At 45.3% G+C, this 18934-nt stretch overlaps 1 protein-coding gene and 1 pseudogene across 6 annotated transcripts in view; one reads left to right on the top strand and one right to left on the bottom strand.

Moving 5' to 3' along the window:
- The window catches only part of exoc6b (exocyst complex component 6B), a 658566-nt gene that overhangs the window by 350312 nt on the left and 289320 nt on the right, over positions 1-18934 (bottom strand). The window lies entirely within an intron of this gene.
- Positions 12392-12510, top strand: LOC119963950 (annotated as a pseudogene).

The raw sequence follows: 18934 nt of genomic DNA on the forward strand, positions 1-18934 counted from the left end.
ACAATTAACTGCCAAGTGACCATCTTTTCTGTGAGTCAGTTAGATTGTTAACAAGGGTGATTTTGCTTCCATTTGTCACCTATTCAGCGATACCACAATGAACAGTGTGACTGCTGAATGAAAAGAGAAAGAAGGCTTCATTAATAGAATGTCTTTCACAACCTCAAGATGTCCCAAAGCATTTCACAGCTAATTAAGTGCAGTCACTGTTGCAATGTGGACGACGCAAAGCTAATTTTCACACGGCAAGCTCCATAATCACTGTCGAGATATTGACCAGGTAACCCATTTTATGGTGTTGGCTGAAGGATAACTATTGATGAGAATAGGATGGAGCTGAGATACAGATCAACTGTGATCGAATTGAACAGAGGAACAGGCTCGAGGGCCTTCTCCTGTTCCCACATTTCTATTTCATTCCAGGGATATCAAACTGATCACCAAGTACTGTAGCTTTTTTTAGTACTCTTTCCCGAGGCAGGGTAACTCCAGAGAGAATTCCCTCCCTTCTTCAAACAGTGAGTACCTCTGATTGGCCAGCACTCTCCCAGTGCAGAACACACTGAAGTGACACCTGGATCATGTGCTTGAGCTCACAACCACTAATTCAGAGACTGCTGAGCTGCAACGGACACCTGACGGGACAGAGATACATACCAATGTCAAATTTCCAATCTTGACTTGGCTGCAAGGTGATGCATACAACCACGTCCAGAAACTCAGACAACATTAAGCTCACCATACGGTACTGTGGCATCTTGGACAAGTACCAATAATAAATGTGCCCTTTACAACCTTGTTTGGCGCACGTCGTCAGAATTAAAAATTGGGAGTTATATTCATTCCTGTTTCCTCTCCTGCACCTCCTAGTGGACAGATGAATACAAGTGTTAACCAACTCTCAGGACCCTATCATGGTAACATGAGCCAATTACCCTGGAGTTACTACACCATTAAGTCCTTAAGAGTTCTTCCTGCGACTCCACATCATGTCAAATATGCCATTGCTCTGTCTCTGGATTCCATTACCATTAATGATGATTGGGTTTAATAAGAGGTAATGACAGACATTTTCAGTGGCTTGGGATCAACGAAAAGCAGATAAATCCCACTCAGAGGGTTAATTCTCAATTACAGAGAACCTTAAATATAAACAAGCTGTTTTGGGAATATGAAAACTCACCTCAGGGTAGTGCAGTTCGTATTTTGTGTTCCCGACTGGGTGAAGGAATTTTAGTGCTCGAGAGCAGAGCACTGGTATCAACAGCTAGCGGTTCCAGGGCTGGTATCGGGGGACTACGATGCACATTGTGGGGCTGTTGCCAACTATGACTCCACTGGGTGGTGGCAACACTGCCTGCGTTGAGTGCAAACAACCAGCCTGACTGGGCAAAGCTGCCCAAAGATTTCACTTTGCCCAAAGGGCAGTCTTTGCACAGGGCAGAATGAGGGCAGCAGGGTAGCATGGTGGTTAGCATAAATGCTTCACAGCTCCAGGGTCCCAGGTTCGATTCCCGGCTGGGTCACTGTCTGTGTGGAGTCTGCACGTCCTCCCCCTGTGTGCGTGGGTTTCCTCCGGGTGCTCCGGTTTCCTCCCACAGTCCAAAGATGTGCGGGTTAGGTGGATTGGCCATGCTAAATTGCCCGTAGTGTCCTAATAAAAGTAAGGTTAAGGGGGGGGTTGTTGGGTTACGGGTATAGGGTGGATACGTGGGTTTGAGTAGGGTGATCATGGCTCGGCACAACATTGAGGGCCGAAGGGCCTGTTCTGTGCTGTACTGTTCTATGTTCTATGTTCTATACTGAGAAAGGTGCGGGGACCACAGGAGAGAACTTTGCTGTAACTGGTCTTCTGGTTCAGCTGGGAAGGAGTAGTGAGGGAGAAAGTGAGCCTCCAAAGTCCCTTATAACAGATATCCAGCTGAAATGTACACAACAAATAATCCAAAAAATGGGAAGTTCCTGAACCTCCCAGCTTGGCAATGTAATGGATCTATTCAATAACTTGCGTTACTTTTGCCTTTCAAGTTGAAAAATGCCAGTTTGTAGTTGGAAATTAGAGCCACGTGAGGGGGAAATTATAGCATTGGTCAAATGTGCAGTGAAGAAGGTGGGTTTCCATGTGGCTTCTGATTGGCCAGGGAGAAGATATGTGTTGGGTTTAGAATGAGCGCCACAGCCGGGGAAAAATGGTTGATTTTAAACTCTCTGCAATAGTTCAGTGGAGGGAGGGGAGAACACATTAGATCAGAGTGAGAAAACAAAGAGAGCAAGCAGAGGTGTGGGGCTGGAGGAGGTTGCAGAGTGAGCAAGAACAAAGCTGGGGAGGGGGATTGAGACCAGGGTCTTGAAGTTAATGAACTGATGAAAAAGGAGGCGGACAAGGAGACCTCTGTGCACCATCGGTTGAAGTGGAATTGGGGAGATCCATGAGGGTGAAATTGGAACAGTCTCATCTGGAGGTAACAAAGACATGAATGAGGTGTCAATTGAAATGGGAGTAAAATAGAGTTAAAGACATGTGATAATAAGCCCCTCAAGCCTGCATTGCCATTTAATAAGATCATAATGCTCTGATTTTTGCCTTAAATCCACTTTCTTGCCTGCTCACCACTCCCACCATTAACCTTCGATTCCCTTGATCATCAAAAATCTGTCTATCTCAGCCTCAAGTATATTAAATGACTCAGCCTCCACTCTGTGGAAAAGAATTCCAAACACTAATAATAATCTGAGAAGCAGTTCCTCCTCACCTCCTTATCGTACTTTGGGACCCCTTGTTCTGGATTCCACCGTGAAGGGGAAACGGCCTCTCAGCAGGCACCCTGCCAAGCCCCCTCAGATTCTTGCATGCTTCAATTAGATCACCTCACATCCTTCTAAACACCAATGAATAAAGGTCCAGACTACTCCAGCTTTCCTCCGAAGACAACTCCGTCCTTCCAGAAACCAGCCAAGCTTCAGGGACAAACGTGGGAAGTCCAGGCGGCGAACTGGAGTGGGATTCGAGGGTCAAGAAGCACGAGAACACTAAGGGCGGCGCGGTGGCGCAGTGGTTAGCACTGCTGCCTCACGGCGCCAAGGATCCGGATTCAATACTGGCCCCAGGTCACCGTCCGTGTGGGGTTTGCCATTCTTCCTGTGCCTGCGTGAGTCTCACCCTCATATCCCAAAGATGTGCAGGGGAAATGAATTGGGTATTTAAAATGTTTTTTTTTCAAACAAGGACAACAATACCAGCGCATCATGTGATTGAGTGAATTTCTTGGAAAGAGAGTTAGGCTTAAGCTTCTGCTAAGGGTTCAGAAAGATGGCTGCGGATTCTCCAACTCTGAGTACGTCACAATTATGTTAATATAGTGCTTCATTATGGTGGGAGATAAGTAGACACGGTTCACTCAAACTTCCAGCAAATCTACTGGTCAATCACAAAACAGCTGGAGTTTACCAATACATCCTTCTTCACTTCTTGCTGAAGTACCATTACTCCCCAAGTCTCTGCTGACTATATAAAGACTTGAATTTGAGATTTAAAAGAAGCCATTTGGTCCATCAAAATTCTACTTCTATCTTTATCTAAAATTAGCTGATACTATTCTATCTGCTCGAAAGATTTCATCTCAACTCCGCTTTCTGTTAAACAGCCCCTCAAACTAGCTCCACCATTTAATAAATCATGGCTGAATTTTACATATCCCATACCATACCTCATATTCTTTGATATATTCTGCTATTTCTTGCAAATTTCTTCCAATTGCATCTTGGGTATAAGGCCCTCACAGGTGGGCATGCCATACTCTGTGGAGTGGCTCATCCTGTGCTTGTCCTCATCTTCATTTTCACTGTTAACAAGATCTGCAACAGTGGCCACTTCCCAGTAAACTGCTTTGATGGGTGGGCCAAATCAGGTACGGGTAACTCCTACTCTTGGCGACTTGGACATTTGTTCACCCTGACATGCGGACACTGATTCTGGTGATTGCGCGGATGAAACCAATCTTGAAACTGTCTTGAAAGTGGGACATGTGGAGCTTGACAAAATGTCCTGGTCATCCATTGTATCCAGATCTATCTCTGTCCAGATTGGTCCTGCCCTTGGACTAAGGCAGGTCAGAACAAGACCTGTTCGGGCACCACCTGTAGTGGATAGCACTGTGGCTTCACAGCGCCAGGGTCCTAGGTTCGAGTCCCCGCTGGGTCACTGTCTGTGCAGAGTTTGCACGTTCTCCCCATGCCTGCGTGGGTTTCTTCCGGGTGCTCCAGTTTCCTCCCACAGTCCAAAGACGTTCAGGTTAGGTGGATTGGCCCTGCTAAATTGCCCTTAATGTCCAAAAAGACTAGGAGGGGTTATTGGGTTACGGGGCTAGGGTGGAAGTGAGGGCTTAAGTGGGTCGATGGGCCGAATGGCCTCCTTCTGCACTGGATGTTCCATGTGAGAGTGCGAGGCTGAAGATGCGTATCTTTCCTTCAATATAATCCAATACATGCGCAAATCATGGTCATCGTCTTTCTTATCATGTGTTACAAGTTCTGTGGCAATGGACAAGCAACAACACAGCAGGCGTGCAATCATTGGGAGCCTGGCCACGAACCTGCACACAAGGGGTTCAGGCCATAGGTCACTTTACAGTGGAAGGAAGCAGAAGCGGAACTCGGCAGCCCTCCGAATGACTGAGCAGTCCTTTTCAGGACCGCGTTGCTCACCTCCTTAGTGTGAGGAAGGGGTGAGAAAGATGCCTATTGTCTGTTTCAGGCAGGATCTGGCCAAAGTAGACTGGAAACAGCTTCTTATGGGAGAAGCTAGAGCAGAGCATTGGGCAGCTTCATAAAGGAAATGGGGAGAGTACATGTCCAACATGTTGGCTTCAGGGTGAAAGGTAGGAGCAACGAGCCCAGAGAATCCTGGATGTCAAGGAATATTCAGGACTGGATAACAAAGAACGGCAGCAAGGGAGCAAACTGGCAGAGGCTTTAGTGGAGAGTAGAAAGTGCAGGGGGAACTAGCACTAGGCTTCATAGCGCCAGGGTCCCAGGTTCAATTCCCGGCTTGGGTCACTGTCGGGGCCGGGTTTGCAATTCTCCCCATGCCTGCATGGTTTCCTCCGGATGCTCCGGTTTCCTCCCACAAGTCCCGAAAGAATTGTTGTTATGTAATTTGGACATTCTGAAATCTTCCTCAGTGTACCCGAACAGGCGCCGGAGTGTGGCGACTCGGGGCTTTTCACAGTAACTTCACTGCAGTATTAATGTAAGCTTACTTGTGACAATAATAAAGATTATTATTGTAGTGGGGGGAGACTTGCAAAATGAAAATGTTGGAATCCAAGATGGACCCATATTATACTGAGTTCCACGCGATAAGAAAACCATGATATATAATGTATACACTTGCCATCCTGAAACGTATCCGTCTACCCACTTACTGTTAACAGTCCATTAACCAACCAGGATTTTGACCCAACGACAGCTAAGGAACTGTCTCGTGCATCTCCTGTTGTCTCATCCATATCCTTTCATGCATCCCACAGCACCAACTTCATTTGAAGCCTACTTGTGACAATAAGCAATTTTTATTTCATTTCATTTCCTTCAGAATGTTACTGGGGCTTAGTGGGTTAAATTGTGAGAACAGTTTACAAAAATGTGGCTTATACTCCCTTGACTTTAAATAAGATTGAGCATGATCTACTTGAGGGTGTTTTACTTGTTGAAAGGATTTTACTTGGCAGAAAAAGCAGATGAAGAGCACAATCTACCCGCATGGGGACAGAGTCCCTTAGCGCGAGATTACATTTAGATTTGTCACGTATGCCGAGGTACAGCAAAAAGTATTGCTCTGTGTACAGTCCAGGCAGCTCGTTCCATACAATAAAACATAGGACATATGTTTAATACACGATGTAAATACATAGATAGACACAAATATCAGGTGAAGCATAAAGAGTGTAGTGCTACAACAATAGAGAATATGGGCATAGAGATCAGATCAGTCCATAAGAGAGTCATTCAGGAGTCTGGTAACAGCAGGGAAGAAGCTGTTTTTGAATGTTAGTCCATGTTCTCAGATTTATGTACCTTCTGCAAGAGAAAGAGTGAGGAGAATCATAAAGCATCCTTTCCAGGCAAAGGGTAGAAGAAATCTGGAATTCTTTGCTGCTGCCCCCCCCCCCCCCCCCCCCCCCCCCCCCCCCCCCCCCCCACCCAACCAAAAAGGTTGTGGATTCTTGGGGGTTTGTAAGATTGAGTTTGACTGGTCTTTGTTGGGTACAGGTGTCAAGGGACATGAAGCTAACGCAGGGGAAATGGCGCTGAAAGGCTGCTCGGCCTGATTTGACTGAATGGCAGAGCAGATTCGATGGGCTGAACGGCTTATCTCTGTTTCTATGTTCCTGGTGGAAAATGAAGCAAAAGACTGAAAGTCCTCCATTCCACAAGGTGATCATGCGCCTGTCCTGTTGTTTGCAGGAACTGCTCTCCGCACGTACAACATGGAAAACATCAACACCCGAACACATTAAATGCCCTGCACCAATTCATCAAATGGGCTGGCTCGTCACTGCGCTAAAAAACGTTAATGAGTCTTGGCTGATACCATTAGACTATCACGTCAAAAACATCCACTTATTGCTACAATCAGACCATCTCATTGATCATTGTTTGTTCCCTTCAGAACCATTAAATAGCCATAAGGAGCGGAGCAAAAACACAAAACAAAGAGAAACCTTCATGTCTGTAAAGCTGCACGTCGATGGAATTTGGACGTGTTGTTGGCCCATGGGGTGTGGAATCTGCTGACGTCAAAGGAGAAGGGCAGGGTTCCAGTGGTTATGTTCCTCGGCAGAGGAAGGAGGAAATGGGCAATCAGAGTTAAAAGTGAGAAGTTTTTTTTCTCCCCAAAATGGTTCGACATCAAAAACATACAGCTGGGCCCGTTGAGAAATGCCAAGCTTGATTGCATTGCTGGTAAAAACAACGACACGATCTGATAGTGCTGGGCAACACCATGTGTCAGTGGTGCCACCAGCCAAAGGCCTCCTTCTTTTGCTGATTCAGACACACTTTTTATTGAAGTTTCAAACAGGGAGGGTAAACTTGTAAACATCCTCATACTTATCTGCACCAGCAAAGGGCATTGTCCCTTGATGGCATGATGTCCTGTTGAGCCATATAAATCAGAGGGTCACAGGTTCTATTCCTGGATGATCTCATCGACAGTGGCGTTAAGGTGAGATAATGTTTCTTCAGTCGAAAGGTAGGAAAAGGAACAATCGATCAGCTTTCCTGCCCCCAATGACCATGCAATAACACCACCCACTTGCTCGAAAATGTGGGCAATCAGCAAAAATAGCCTTGATTGGGATGGCCCTCATATGGTCAAACAACATCTGAACACACATATTGTGGGCTTATCATTCCTATTCGGGCCTTTCCATACCTTAGAAAAACAGGAATTCGAATTGGAAAGTGGGGGTGGAGGATGGCGAAGAGAAATAATTGTGACTTTTTACCAGCCTATAAACTGAGCAGGGTGTAACCAACTATGAAAATGAAATGAAAATCGCTTATTGTCACAAGTAGGCTTCAAATTAAGTTACTGTGAAAAGCCCCTAGTCGCCACATTCCGGCACCTGTTCGGGGAGGCTGGTACGGGAATTGAACCATGCTGCTGCCCTGCCTGGGTCTGCTTTCAAAGCCAGCGATTTAGCCCTCTGCTAAACCAGCCCCTGCTATCTGCTAGTGTGAATATAGCACAATAACAGTTGTTGTATATGGTGTCAATCATGCTCAGAAGTTCGTGCCTACCACTAGTATGCATAGGAAACCAAGCCCCAGCAGTAGAAGCAGGCTGATGAGATCAGCAAGCCACAAGGACATTTATACAGCACTCATACTGCATCATTGATACTCTTACTGCCTCCGCCCACGATTCTAATATAGCCATTATACATTTTGGCAGTATCTTCTTGTGGTTCAGTGGAACTAAAAGGGCAGAGAATTTCCAATGCGGTGAGCTCCCTCTAATGCTGCTCTACAAAACGGATCCCTTCAGGAAATACCTATCCACAGCCATCTTGGGAACTGCCAGCTTGGTTCAATTGGTAACACTTCTGTTTCTTAGTCAGAAGGCTGTAAATTCAAGCCCCACTCCAGGGCATTAAGCACAAACTGCAGGGTAACCATTCAGCCTGTTACTGAGGGGGTGCTGCACTGTCGGAGGTGCTTTCTTTCAGGGATGCATTGAATGTGTAGCACTAAAATAGGGCAATCAGCCCAGGAGTCCATGCCACCATTTATCCTGTTAAGTCTCCTCCTGTCAGCAAAACCCTCCATTCCCTTCTACCTCAATTGCTTGTCTAACTTTCCCTTAAATGTATCAGAACTGTTTGCCTGAACCATTCCCTGTGGTGGAGAATTCCACAGTCTCACCATACTCGGGGCGTGGCAGTCAAGTCTGCCTATTCAGCGTTATGTAGAAGAATAGCTAGAAGACATCCTGGTGTTGTGATGAACAACTACCCTTTAATCCAAATCCAACCAATAAATCGATTCCTTATTCTTTATTTCCTTTCATTGAGCAATGTCCTTTGTTCTGCTATTAATACATTCTGCTATCTTACCTTTACACCACTATCAGCGTCTTTTATATTCCTTAAAACTACCATTGACACTTCCTTCATTTTGCGCCCTAAACATCTTTGTGCAATCTCTCATTGCTCACAGCTATCATTGATCTTCTAGTTTGCTCCACCTCTTCTCTAACAGTATAAAAGGATGTCCCGAAGCGTGGTACATTGGCGAGACCATGCAGACGCTGCAACAACGGATGAACTCGCGACAATCGGAAGGCAGGAATGTTCCCTTCCAGTCGGGGAACACTTCAGCAGTCAAGGGCATTCAGCCTCCGATCTTCGTTCTCCAAAGCGGCCTTCAGGACGCACGACAACGCAGTATCGCCGAGCAGAAACGTATAGCCAAGTTCCGCACACATGAGTGCAGCCTCAACTGAGACCTTGGATTCATGTCCCATTCCATTCACCCCCCACCATCTGGCCTGGGCTTGCGAATTCCTACCAACTATCCTGGCTTGAGACAATTCACACCTCTTTAACCTGTGATTATCCCTCTCTCCAGTGGCTCCATCTTGACCTGTAAGATTTAATTACCTGCAAAGACTCGCATTCAAAGTATCGTCTTGCATTTTTGACTTTTATATATATGTTTCTGGAACCCACCTCTTGATTCACCTGAGGAAGGAGCAGTGCTCCGAAAGCTAGTGATGCGAAACAAACCTGTTGAACTTTAACCTGGTGTTGTAAGACTTCTTACAGTAGTATAAAATCCATCACATTTCTCTCTCTTTACCGCTGAAGTCATACAGACTCAAAGTGTTAACTCCGTTTCTCTCTCCACAGATGCTGCCTGACCTTATATAATCTTTATTGTCACAAGTAGGCTGACATTAACACTGCAATGAGGCTACTGTGAAAATCCCCTCATCGTTACATTCCAGCGTCTGTTTGGGTACACAAATTACCTAACAGCACGTCTTTCGGGACTTGTGGGAGGAAACCAGAGCACCCGGAAGAAACCCAAGCAGACACAGGGAGAGCGTGAGACTCTGCACAGACAGTGACCCAAGCCGGGAATCGAACCCGGGTCCCTGGCGCTGTGAAGTAACAGTGCTAACCACTGTGGTACCATACCGTGCCGCTGAGTTTATCCAGCGTTTTCTGTTTTGATATTAACCAAAACAGACAGTCATTTATCACAACTGTCTTTGGGAGTTTGCTTTGCACAGAATGCTTGCTTCATATAGATTGTAACAACTACTATACTTCAAAAGTATCGCACTGGCTGCGGACATCTTTGTGACATGAAACATAAAAGAATAGAAGCAGGAGCCTCTGCCACCATTCATTCCGATCACGGTTGATCATCAAACCCAATAGCCTGAATCCACTTTCCCCCCTCATATCCTGTGATCCAAAGTGCTATATCTATAGAAACATAGATACTATTCAAAGTAAACTCAATCTTTCTATTTCAAGTTTAAACAAGTGCTAAACGTTACCATTCGCAATCGAATGAAGACTGCCAAAGTAATGGATGAACCCAAAGCTGAAAATTTAGTAAAGTGGCTGTGGGCTCAAGTTCCTTTCGGACCTTCCTCATCATGTGCCAGTTAATTAGTTCAAAAAGAAAATCCAACATGAACACTGTCATAAAAACAGAAAGTTCTGGAAAAACTGAGGTGTGGCAGCATCTGCGGAAAGAGAAACGGGGTCTATATTTCGAGTCAGAACTGAGGAGAGATAGAAATGCGGTGGCTTGTATGCTATGGAAAGGCTGGGGGAGGATCAGGTTAAAGAATCACCGGTCATCAACTATCTCTTTTAACTCAACGACTCTGCAACTTAACAAGAGTTTAGAAATATTACTAACATAGTCCACAGCTTTTGGAGGTTACACCTGTGCATCTCTATTCCATATCACAAGAGGGTCGTGAACACAGCCCAGTCCATCAGGCGAACCCGCCTCCCATCTATTGTCGCTATCTACACCTTCCGCTGCCTTGGGAAAGTGGGCAGCATAATCAAACACCCCTCCCACCCGGGTTATTCTCTCTTCCAACTTCTTCCATTGGCAGGAGTTACAAAAGTCTGAGAACACGCACTAACAGGTTCAAAAACAGCTTCTTCCCCACTGTTACCAGACTCTTGAATGACCCACTTATGGATACCGTGGGCAGCACGGTAGCATGGTGGTTAGCATAAATGCTGCACAGCTCCAGGGTCCCAGGTTCGGTTCCCGGCTGGGTCACTGTCTGTGCGGAGTCTGCACGTCCTCCCCGTGTGTGCGTGGGTTTCCTCCGGGTGCTCCGGTTTCCTCCCACAGTCCAAAGATGTGCGGGTTAGGTGGATTGGCCATGCTAAATTGCCCGTAGTGTCCTAAAAAGTAAGGTTTGGGGGGGGGGGCTGTTGGGTTACGGGTATAGGGTGGATACGTGGGTTTGAGTAGGGTGATCATTGCTCGGCACAACATCGAGGGCCGAAGGGCCTGTTCTGTGCTGTACTGTTCTATGTTCTATGATTGAACTGATCTTTTCACATATCTTCTCTACTATTGTTAACACTATACTCCGATGTCTATGTATTTACTTTGCGTTTTCATGTTTTTTTCAGGTGTTTTTCATGTGTGGAATGATCGGTCTAGACTGTAAGCAGAACAATACTTTTCACTGTACCTCGGTACACATAACAAATCCAAATCCAAAGTAAGTCTGAAGACCAAAGTCCCAGAGTTGCAACTGCACAAATTTAAGAACCTAAGCTGGTAGGAAGACATGGAATGAAAAAGTTCACTCACCTATCTTAATGATTGCCTCTTACGTGCATCCAAATTGCCCCTAAAATCTATCAAGACAATTGGTTCCCAATTACTCCCAGTTCAATTTCATTGACATTTTGAAGTTAGATAGACCCAGAACTTTATGTTGTTAATAATCTTGAGAACCATTCATCTAAGACTTGTCTGTATAGCCTCCAATCCAAACCGTAGCCAGTTCCTAACGAGAGATGCTGCTTGAAAAAACCATATTCCTCAAAGGAACAGTTTGTGAAATGGGGGGTCAAAATTTCGGTCTGGCATCGTGTCTACTGGAGGCTTGTTTCTCTTACGCTTGCTACCTGCAGTTGTAGAACTTAAGTTAAAGATGTCCTCCTGTATCCTCAACCTCATGAACTTATCACTGGAGAAAAGACTGATGCAGATCATTATACAGGTGTTTAAAAGAATAGAACATGTAAATACAATTTGAGCGCTGTTCTGTCTGAGCAGAGTAGTGCAGGCAATACAGCCAACACCATGAGAAGAAACCCAAGCACAGGAGGGGGGCACTGCTTTCATACTAAAAGGGGAATGCAGTGTAACATGACAGTTTCATTGTTGCTAAAAAGGCAGTTCTAGTAATAATAATAATCTTCATTAGTGTCACAAGTAGGCTTATATTAACACTGCAGTGAAGTTACTGTGAATATCCCCTCGTATCCACATTCCGGCACCTGTTCGGGTACACAGAGGAAGAATTCCAAATGTCCAAATTACCTAATAACACGTCATTCGGGACGTGTGGGAGGAAACCGGAGCACTCGATGGAAACCCGCGCAGGCACGGGGAGAACATGCAGACTCCACACAGACAGTGACGCATGACGGGGAATTGAATCAGGGTCTCTGTGAAGTAACAGTGCTAACCACTGTGGTACCGTACCGTGCCGCTGAATTTATCCAGCGTTTTCTGTTTTGATATTAACCAAAACAACTGGTCATTTATCACAACAGTCTTTGGGAGTTTGCTTTGCACAGAGTGCTTGCTTCATGTAGATTGTAACAACTACGACCATACTAGTCTGAAGACGCCCAATCTCGTCTGATCTCGGAAGCTAAGCAGACTCAGGCCTGGTTAGTACTTGGATGGGAGACTGCCTGGGAATACCAGGTGCAGTAGGCTTGTGGGCAGCACGGTAGCATGGTGGTGAGCACAATTGCTTCACAGCTCCAGGGTCCCAGGTTCGATTCCCGGCTTGGGTCACTGTCTGTGCGGAGTCTGCACGTTCTCCCTGTGTGTGTGTAGGTTTCCTCTGGGTGCTCCGGTTTCCTCCCACAGTCCAAAGACATGCAGGTTAGGTGGATGGGCCATGCTAAATTGCCCTTAAGTGTCCAAAATTGCCCTTAGTGTTGGGTGGGGTAACGGGGATAAGGTGGAGGTGTGGGCTTGGATAGGATGCTCTTTCAAAGAGCCGGTGCAGACTCGATGGGCCGAATGGCCTCCTTCTGTACTGTAAATTCTACATTCTATGTTCTACTATACTTCAAAAGTATCGCACTGGCTGCGAATCGCTTTGTGACATGAAACATAAAAGAATAGGAGCAGGAAAAGGCCCTGCACGCCTCTGCCACCATTCATTACGATCACGGCTCATCATCCAACTCAATAGCCTTTCTTTCGGGACTTGTGGGAGGAAACCGGAGCACCCACAGGAAACCCACACAGTCATGGGGAGAACGTTCAGACTCCGCAGAGACAGTGACCCAAGCGGGAATCGAACCTGGGACCCTGGAGCGGTGAAGCAACAGTGCTAACCACTGTGCTACCCTAACTGGACCAATGAACATTTTCCATCAGCTTTCTTTTGAGCGGACAAGCACACACACAACCCGCTAATCTAGAGAAAAGCAATTTTAAAAAGATGGCCATTTATATAATGCTTTTCACAGCCTCAAGATGTTCCAAAGTGCTTTTCAAATTAAGTACTTCACAAGTGTTTACTGTTGTAATGTCGGGAACACACAGCCAATTAGCGCACAGCAAGCTCCTGCCAACAACCACCTGATAATGACCAGGTCAGCTGTTCTTATAACGTTGATTGAGGGGCAAACATTAGCCAGGAAAACGGGGAGTAAGCTTTGCCCACGTGAAGTTCGAGACAGCCTGAGCGAGTGAGGCAGCCAGAGTGGTGAGTGAAAGTATTGAGCCGGGTAAATTTCACCAAAGGCCACTCGCGAGATTGCCTTGCCACGTCACGGGCGGGACAAAGCCATTAAGATTTTGCCCCGTTTTTCAATTTCCTCAAGTAGAGATGGTTTTACTGGCTCGAGAACATACACAGGGTGAAAGGCAGTTGCATCCAAAGGAATTTCTGCATGGTGATTTAACTGGAGTCAGGTGGCCAGTAGGACGATGAAAGCTCTACTTCAAACTTCAAGAATGCTTGCGAGCGTGACGCAAAGGCCCAAACCATCAATTCCCGCAGCTGGGAAACATCAGCTGATGACAGAGAAAAATGGTGATATCATCTGTGCAACAGGATACACCACCATGATGATCATTGGCTAAAGCAGCTTGACAACAGGCTCCAATCATGAAAATATAAACCCACAACACCTGATAACTACTTCACATGAAGCACTTAAGGCAGAATCTGCTTCTCAGTTTGTTTCCTTCCGCTACCAGCAAAAGTACACAATATGAAGCTACCTCACCCACTTCGGATTTGCTGCATGCCCATCATCTTAAGCAGCTGGAAGATTGCGGACTCACTACCCTTAAAAGGTCATTGCAAAATAAAACCTCTTCGAACTTAACTTGAACTATGCCATGGGATAGCTGTCAGTAACGTCACAGAATGGGTACGCATCAGCTCTCGAAATGAGCAATTCACCGAGTGCCACTCCTCCGCCCTCTCCCCACAATTCTGCAGTTTTCCTTGTCAAATAATCCAGTTTTCTTTTGAAACCCTCAATTAAACCTGCCTCCACCACAAGCAGCTACTCGCAGTTTGAAAAGGTCCCTCCCCCCATGACTCTATTGAACCATAGACTAATAGATCCATAGGTTTCCTACAATGCAGGTAGCCATTCAGACAGAGTCTGCACCAACCCTCTGAACAAGCGCTCCTTCCGGCCCACTCTCCGTCCTATCCCACTTCTTTTACCAATTACCTTAAATCTGTGCCATCTCATTCTTGATCCTTCCATATCATTCTTGATCCATCCACTCTGTCCAGACTCCACAGGATTTTGAATACCTCTATCAAATCTCCCCTCAACCTTATCATCTCAAGGGAAAGCAGTCCAAACATCTTGAATCTATCTATGGAACTGAAGTTCTGCATCCCTAGAATCATTCTTGTCAATCTTTTTTATACTCTCTACAACACCTTCACATCTTTCCTAAAGTGTAGTGCCCAGAATGGGACACAGTACTCCAGTTGATGACTTCCTTGTTTGTACTCCATAGCCCTACTATTAAAACAAAGGAAACTTTACGCTTTAATAACCTTAAAGAAAAACATTTTTTTAAAGTATGAAACATTAATTTTTTTTTTAATTTAGTGTACCCAATTATTTTTTCCAATTAAGGGGTAATTTAGCGTGGCCAATCCACCTACCCTGTACATCTTTGGGTTGTGGGGGTGAAACCCATGCAGACACGGGGAGAATGTGCAAACTCCACACGGATAGTGATCCAGGGTCGGGATTCAAACCCGGGTCCTCAGCGCCATAGGCAGCAATGCTAACCACTGTGCCACCGTGCTGCCCTTGAAACATTAATATTAAAGACAGCCATCATTTCAAAATGAAACGGTAGCACAATGGTTAGCACTGTGAACCCCAAACAGGCTCCGGAGTGTGGCGATGAGGGGATTTTCACAGTAACTTCATTGCAGTGTTAATGTTAGCCTAGTTGTGACAATAAAGATTCTTTTTTTTTTTAAATTGTTTTGATCCAATTTGATCCTGTTTTGTTGCTTTTTCCACCCTAAAGTTACCCACATTTGTTGAAACGACTGTAAGCAGTGGCCTCATTATTATTCACTTCATTCTGAATTTTCCTTCAAGGAAGGATAAGAGAATGATATCTTTTTAATTCATTCACATGAGAAAAGGCAGCATTTACTGGCCAGTTGCCCTTGAGTCATCTTCTTGAATCGCTGCAGGCCACACAAAGGTGCACCCATGGTGCTGTTAAGAACAAAGTTCCAGGATTTTGACCCAACTGACTGCTGAAGAGAGCTAAGATAATGTGTTACTCAGAAGGGGGTTTGGAAGAGAAGAAGTTTATAAAATTGTCGATCCGATGCATTGACTGTCTGTCCTGGCCAGTACTTATCCCTCAACAAATAAGACAAAAAAATAAGGTAATCTGATCTTTAGCAAGTTGCTGATTGTAGAACCTGGCTGTGCGCATATTGGTTGCAACATTAACTGCATTACAAAAGTGACTACATGTACTTCACTGGCAGTAAAACATATTGGGACATTCTGAAATGTGTGACATAAATGCAAGCCTTTCTTGCTCCCTCTCAAAATTTGTCAGGGAATGTTTCAAAGCGGCTACGGATGGATGAGAAGAATTTCAGACGGAGACTGTCAACCTCAGTCACTCTTCTTACGACACCCTGGGCAAGTGCGTAGTCAATTCCTGCCCCACTCGCCCCGGAGTCACAACACAAGTGAATTAACCAATAACTCTTACACAAATTCCTGAAGTCTTTGGCCCTTGGCTGCCCAATAATTACATAAACCAGGTTTGTACGTTTAAATACAATTACTGTTTATTCACACCAAGAACTATCATGAAATATACAAATGGATAACAACAGGCTACCGAGAACAAAGAACAATACAGCTCAGGAACAGGCCCTTCGGCCCTCCAAGCTTGCACCGATCACGTGTCCTATCTAGACCAACCACCTGTATCCTTCTACACCCCGTCTATTCATGTGCCTATTCAGGTAAGTCTTTAAGGTCGCTAACGTATCTGCCTCAACCACCTCACTTGGAAGTGCATTCCAGGCCACCACCACCCTCTGTGTAAAAAACTTCCTCCGCACATCTCCACTGAACCTATCCCCCCTCATTTGAACTTGTATCCCTTTGTAATTGCCATTTCCGCCCTGGGAAAAAGCCTCCAACTGTTCACCTATCTATCCCCCTAATAATTTTACAAACTTGTATCAGGTCGCCCCTCAGCCTCAGTCTCTCTAGGCAGAACAATCCCAGTTTATTCAATCTCTCCTCACAGCCAGTACCCTCCATACCAGGGGCTGGTTTAGCACACTGGGCTAAATCGCTGGCTTTTAAAGCAGACCAAGGCAGGCCAGCAGCACGGTTCAATTCCCGTACCAGCCTCCCCGAACAGGCGCCGGAATGTGGCGACTGTGGGCTTTTCACAGTAACTTCATTGAAGCCTACTTGTGACAATAAGTGATTTTCATTTTCATTCATTTCACCAGGCAACATCCTGGTAAACCTTTTCTGTACTCTCTCAAAAGCCTCCACGTCCTTCTGGTAGTGTGGCGACCAGAATTGGACACAGTATTCCAAATGTGGCTGAACCAACGTTCTATATAATTGTAACAAATTTGAGAACTTTTATACTCGATGCCCTGTCCGATGAAGGCAAATATGCCATATGCTTTCTTTACCATCATTTCCACCTGTGCTGTCACTTTTAAGGATCTGTGGACCTGCACGCCCAGATCTCTCGCTGCTTCTATGCTCCTGATGGCTCTGCCATTTATTTTATAGCTCCCACCTGAATTGGATCTACCAAAATGCATCACCTCGCATTTGTCCGGGTTAAATTCCATCTGCCATTTCTCTGCCCAATTTTGCAGACTATCTTTATCCTGCTGTACTCTGACAATCTTCATCACTATCCACAACTCCTACTACCCCCTTTAACCGTCCTACCATCGACCCACACACAACACAGAAGGGGGTGGGGGGGGGGGGTAAAAATCATAAAGATGAAGGAAAAAGACAAGAGTCTTTGCTTCAATTGGCGGTTTTTGAGCACACTTTCCTCACAGCATGCTTGCTGATTAAAGTCTCTGGTTGGCAACTGGTAATGATCTTCTTTGTAGAGTCATTCATTTAGGATCCCCGCAGGTTAGAAAATATAGTACTCACAGGCAGCAGGCTTTTGGCATGGACACTTTATAGATAGGTTCTTGATTAATAAGTAGATCGGGGTTATGGGGGACGGCAAGAGAATGGGGATGAGAAAAAAAATCAGCCATGATTGAATGCCGGAGAAGACTCGATGGGCCGAGTGGCCTAATTCTGCTTCTATGTCTTGTGGTACTTGTCTTAAAGTGACAGGCCCATTAATCATCCATAGAACAAAAGATATAACAACAAAAATAAAAGAAAGGAGTAATAAAGGAACAAACATGAAGGACCCTTACACTCTATTCTCGAACGTTGGGATGTTCTCTTGGCATCTTTCATGTGTTCTGCAAGCTGCTTTTCATGAAACATTGTAGATTTAGGGGGGAGGCAGTTGATATGCTAGCTGAAGATTCTTTTGGTATATGTGGCTTTTTCTTTTCTAAAAAAATTGCCGCCTGCTTTATTTCACCATGATGCATTTTATTGAAGTGCCAAGTATTTCAGAATTTACACAAACCCACTTTGTAGGACAATTTTCACACAAAGTACCCGGTCGAGGCTTTCAAACAGCTTTCTCGTTCTGTTAGGTTTTAGTCATTTGCCAAGGAATTGGAACGAGTGCAGAAGAGAGTGATGACAATAGTCGGAATGACTTCAGCCATGCAGAGACAAGAGAAGCTGGCATTGTTTTGTCATTGAAAGAGGATCAAGGAGATGATTTCTTTAAACATTTCTTTTTTACTGAATGAGAGGAACTGGAATGTACTACCCAGAAGAGAGGTGAAAACAGATTCCAGAGGGAATTTGATATATACTTACAAAGGAAATATATGCATGACTGTGGAGAAAGAGCAGCGATAGTGACACTAATAAGGTAGCTCTGTCAAAGAGCAGCCATGGGTTCGATAGGTGAATGGCCTCTTCCCAAGAAGAATCCCAGCTTCTTTAGTACAAAATGTTGTAACTTTTCTGCAGCGCCTCGGTTTCTCTGGTTATTGATCACAGATTGGCAACATTAAAATATCAATCCGACTGTAAATGATTGAATCAAATGTTATATCGTAGCTCCAAGTCAGTAATGCAATGAGTAGCAATTTTAGGCTCCGATGTTCCCTCCAAAATTATGAGGTATGGACAGGGTGGACAGCAACAAGCTTTTTCCAAGAGTGGGGGTGTCAATTACAAGGGGTCACGATTTCAAGGTGAGAGGGAGAAAGTTTAAGGGAGATGGGTGTGGAAAGTTTTTTACGCAGAGGGTGGTGGGTGTCTGGAACGCTTTGCCAGCGGAGGTGGTAGAGGCGGGCACAATGAAAAAAATGAAAATCGCTTAGTGTCACGAGTAGGCTTCAATGACGTTACTGTGAAAAGCCCCTAGTCGCCACATTCCGGCGCCTGCCCGGGGAGGCTGGTACGGGAATCAAACCGTGCTGCTGGCCAGCTTGGTCTGCTTTCAAAGCCAGCGATGTAGCCTGGTG

The sequence above is a fragment of the Scyliorhinus canicula genome, chromosome 3 (genome assembly GCF_902713615.1).
Source record: "Scyliorhinus canicula chromosome 3, sScyCan1.1, whole genome shotgun sequence".
Taxonomy (NCBI): domain Eukaryota; kingdom Metazoa; phylum Chordata; class Chondrichthyes; order Carcharhiniformes; family Scyliorhinidae; genus Scyliorhinus; species Scyliorhinus canicula.